The sequence below is a fragment of the Bison bison genome, unplaced genomic scaffold, assembly GCF_000754665.1.
Source record: "Bison bison bison isolate TAMUID 2011002044 unplaced genomic scaffold, Bison_UMD1.0 scf7180017864184, whole genome shotgun sequence".
In the NCBI taxonomy this organism is placed as follows: Eukaryota; Metazoa; Chordata; class Mammalia; order Artiodactyla; family Bovidae; genus Bison; species Bison bison.
In genome coordinates, this window is record NW_011494756.1 from 1,667,750 (window position 1) to 1,672,656 (window position 4,907).

Here is a 4,907-nt window from a genome sequence, read left to right on the forward strand (position 1 = left end):
CCCGCGGCCTGCCTGGCGTCCGGGGTCTCCCCGGCGCAGCCCCGCCTCCTCTGAGGAGACGGGCGCGGCGCCGAGGTCTCAGCGCGGCCTTCGAGTTAGGACGCCTGGAGTTTCTCGGGGAAGTGACTTGCTAAGACTCTCCGGGTCTGTTCCTGCCGAAACCGCGACCCAAAGTCAGCCCTTTAAAATTTCCCAATCCTTCTCCCGGTTCCCCGCTCTTCACACTCGCGGCCCTTTGTGAGGCGTTTCAGGCTCTCGGGGGCGCTTTGCCGCCGGTGCGCGGTCCTGTCAGCCAGCTATTAATGTTTTCCAAATGAGGGGCTTGAGGTGGAATTTGCCCGCGGCCGAGGAGAGCTCAGAGCGGGGCCGGGCGCGCTCTGAGAGTTGGCCTCAGGCTTGGGCGAGACAAACTGGCGGGACGGGGCGGCAGGCCGGCCGTTTCTTGATGACTCGCAGAGAACCCCTGTTCTGTGTCGGGGTGAAGAGTCGCGGAGCTGGTTTGCCGTTCCGTGACCCAAACTTCCTCTGGACCCTCAAAATATTGGTAGTCATTTCCAGACTCTATAGGGGCTCCAGTTCATCTGTGTGAAGGAGATGGGAAACCTGGGCCAGTGGTTTTCTAGCACACGTTAGATTAGTTCACATGTCCTTGCGGAGAAGCCAGGCTGTAAAGAAGGATGTTGTTTTCTCCCGCAGTCGTTCACTCGGCAGATGTTTATTAATACTGCCTTGTGTGGTGGCTCGAAGATGGATTCTTTTCACTGTGTGAAAAGTATCCCTCACCCTCAACCTGTACACACAGATCCGCCACAACTGCTCCCGCCCCCGCCTCATTCCCCAGCCAGCCCTTCACGAGGTTTCTGGTTCATAATGGGCACGCAGCGTTAATTTTCTCTATCCTTGTTGTGGTTGTGTTGTGTGCTCAGTCGTGTGCGATTCTTGGCGACCCCACAGGACTGTAGCCGGCCAGGCTCCTCTGGTCCATGGGATTTTCCAGGCAAGAATATTGGTTTGTGTTGCTACTTCCTCCTCCAGGGGTTCTTCCCCACCCAGGGATCGAACTAGCATTTCTTGTGGCTTCTGCATCAGCCAGCAGGTTCTTTACCACTGCGCCACCTGGGAAGCCCTCTTTCAGGTCTACCCTCTAGTAACTGGCGGGGAATTGGTACTGGGTCCTCTGGTCACGTCTGAGCCCATCCAGGTTTCACAGAGTTGCTGAACAGTTGCTGGGGCAGCCAGCTTCCCACTACCTGGGCTTCCTGCAGGCACTCCCTTAGTTCCCGACTGCAGGCAGTCTGTACCTGCGGTTGATGTTGATGTGTGCAGTGTCTTGTGTTGGGCCTTGAATGGGACTGCAGGGAAGGGAGGATGTGTGGATCCACCACAAGAGCAGAGACTGCAGCCAGGCAGACCTGGTCCCTTGGCGGGCCCCATTGTGGGGTTCTGTGCTTTTGTGGCCTGATGACCTCTGATTTAGGCATTTTGCTCGTTTGTAATAATGGTTCCAGGTAGGTGGTTGAGAAGATTAAATATGAGGATGTAAGAGTGTATGTTTTAAACTGTACCAGATAGTAAGTGTTCAGTAGATGGCTTTAAAGGAATAGAAGCCCAAATCCCTCCTTTAGGGGACATAATAAGTAAGCATTGGGGTCCTAGAGTCAGACTGCCAAGTTTCAATCCCACTTGCCATATGAAAGTTACTTAACCATGCCATGCCTCTCTTTTTTATCTGTAAAACGTGGGTAATATTTACTGGGTATTGTCAGGACTAAATGAATTAATGTATCTAAAGTACCTCAGAAAGCATCTAGTGGGTACTAAGTGCCCAGTAGATGTTAGCTCTCATCATTATTGTTAATGAAGGCTTTTAAGGAAAGAAGTAATATCCAGTCTTCAGTGTGAGAATATTGTGTTGCTATTTTGTAAAAATTGAATTGGGGGAAATGCAGGCAAAGAGACAGTGTGAAAGAAACTGGACCACATGCTGGGTTTGGATTAAACCTACTGGAAACTCCATTGTGCTCGCACAGCCAACAGAGAAAAACTAGATCGGGGGTGAGGGGGTTAGGGTTCTTGTCAAGAACTGTGAAAGGTCTGAACAGATGGTATTTCCTACAGTAAATAAATACTGTTCTACTTGCTTCTTAGAAGAAATCTCTTTACTGGCACCTTGGTGTAGTATAGGGATGTCACAGAGACAACTTTGTGCTTAATAATTTAGGAAGAGCCTATGACCATCTCAGAAAACTTCTTTTCTTAAAGGAAATAGCAAAGGACTGAGCCTCTGCAAGTGTAAATAACCCCTTCTCAAAAGTCGTGGAATGTGCTTTGTTCTTTAGAACAGCTATTCTGTTTTGTCTTCATTGTACTGTGTAAGTCAAGAAAGGTGTCATTACCATCATTATTATTTGGCCCTCAATTAATCATCAGAAAGTTCTTTGATTAACATGAGATTCAAGAAAGTGGGGAATTATTTTATGATACTTCATCCAGGCTGTGGTGAGGTGCTGTCCTTCCCCCAACACAGCATGTCTCTATTGGTTTCAGTTGTTCAAGACCCATAGATGAGTCTCCTCAGGTAGCACTGGGCACCAGCTGCAGTGTGGGCCTGCCTCTCTTGTCAGTTTCTTCCTTTGGATGTAATTGGTTAGTCAAGTCACCCTCCTCTTTGGTTTGCTTAGTTCAACCGTCAGAGGATAGCTGTCACTGCTTCCATGCAGGTAGATGATGACCGGCAGTCTTAGTGGGGAAGTTGGGCCTAGAGTGTGCTGGAGGTGAGTGGCTCTGAGCTAGATACAAATATGGAGAATCCTTGGAGCTGTGGGGAGAGGAGGTTAGGGAATTTTCCAGTTGAAACCAGGGCTCTGCTCCCATACTCTCTGCTGGTTTCCTATTGAAATAAGGTAAAAGAAATTAGACCTAAAACAAAGAGGAGGGAAATGAGTTGTTACATTAGCTTGGAAGAGAAGAACTATAATTTAAAATGAAACATCGGCACAAAGGTAAGGGGATCCTGTCTTGTTTTTCCTTGTGTCTCTAAAGCACATAGTTCAGAATTAACCCTCAGTAATTGTTAGAACTAAACTCTATTTTCTAAGATGACCTCAACACACACATTCTAACCCAGAGACCCCATGGGTTAAAATCCACTTTGAACAATTCAGGGTCCCTCCAAATCCTTTGGACTGGACATCTGTCCAGAGCCAGGGGCCACTGTGCCCTCCACAGGCAGATCCAAGAGGGTGAGGCATTCTTAGCCCCAGACAGACCTTCCCTGATCATGTGTCTGCCAGGTTCCAGTGGAGGAGGGGTGCTGGGGGAGAGGGCTTAGGCTCCAGTAAGTGTCTGCTCTCTTGCCCACACTGCTCTTCCTAGGACCTGGTAGAGTACCTGGTGAGCGCCTGGAAGCAGTGCACAGTTGCACTGTTACAGGTATCATGAGGCAGGGCAGTAAAAACACTCCTCTCTCTCCCTCCCAAATGTTTACTGGGGCCAAAAACCCAGAATGTGTTCAGGAACATCAGATAGTCTGCAGTGGGAAGGGAGGCTGCAGTCTGTGGGAGACAGACTGGGGGTTCCACTGAGGGGTTGCACTTTTTTTAGGGAGTCCTTAGCAGTTATTGGAGCCAGGAGGGGAACAGAATTGGCTCAATGTTTTAGAGACCTGCTCCTAGCAGGAACGTTTACTTGAAAAGTTCCTGATGACTAATGCCTGCCATATAAGCAGTACCGCTGCCTGCTGGGATGAATAGCTGTCTTCTCACGCAGGGAGAGGAGCAGTGATTAGAAAAATCCTGAACACTGAAACTCCCCTAAAGCTGCTCATGAAAGGAGTTGAGAAGTGATGTAACCAGGGAACCGAATATATGTAATTGAGGGAAAGTAGCTTATTTAGGCTCCTACATCCACAACTGTATCACCTCCCTCCTGAAAATTTACCTTTTGTGCTCTTCAAGTAGATAAAAATAGCAGCATGGGCCATCACGGTGGCATTTCTTGCCAGACAAGGAGTATGGTGTATGGGTCTCTGGTGAGCCCACCATCCTTAGTGTGTGTGTGTTCACCCTCTGGTCACTAGAGGGTGCACTCTGTCCCTGGATGTAACTGGTGTTCTCATTTTTTTTCTTAGTTTGAGGACAGTATTCACCCTTCCTTAACTTTTCTAGTCTTGTTCGTTGTTTTTGACCCATGCTTGATTTATTGGTATTTTAACTAGGTGTGGTGGTGGTGGTGGTGGTTTTGTTGCTAAGTTGTGTCCAATTCTTGGGACCCCATGGACTGTAGCCCACCAGGCTCCTCTGTCCATTGGATTTCCCAGGCAAGAATACTGGAGTGGGTTGCCATTTCCTTTTCCAGGGGACCCAGGGATCAAATTAGCATCTCCTGCATTGTAGGTGGATTCTTTACCGACTGAGCCACCAGAGAAACCCTTAATTAGGTATCAGATCAGTCGCTCTGTCGTGTCCGACTCCTTGCGACCCCATGAATCGCAGCACGCCAGGCCTCCCTGTCCATCACCAACTCCCAGAGTTCACTCAGACTCAGGTCCATCGAGTCAGTGATGCCATCCAGCCATCTCATCCTCTGTCGTCCCCTTCTCCTCTTGCCCCCAGTCCCTCCCAGCATCAGAGTCTTTTCCAATGAGTCAACTCTTCGCATGAGGTGGCCAAAGTACTGGAGTTTCAGCTTTAGCATCATCCCTTCCAAAGAAATCCCAGGGCTGATCTCCTTCAGAATGGACTGGTTGGATCTCCTTGCAGTCCAAGGGACTCTCAAGAGTCTTCTCCAACACCACAGTTCAAAAGCATCAATTCTTCGGTGCTCAGCCTTCTTCACAGTCCAACTCTCACATCCATACGTGACCACAGGAAAAACCATAGCCTTGACTAGACGAACCTTTGTTGGCA

The 4,907-nt window shown here is 49.0% G+C and overlaps 1 protein-coding gene across 2 annotated transcripts in view; it reads left to right on the plus strand.

The window, feature by feature from the left end:
• Positions 1–4,907, plus strand: part of POLDIP3 (polymerase (DNA-directed), delta interacting protein 3) — a 24,011-nt gene that overhangs the window by 590 nt on the left and 18,514 nt on the right. The gene's annotated exons all lie outside the window — the stretch shown is intronic.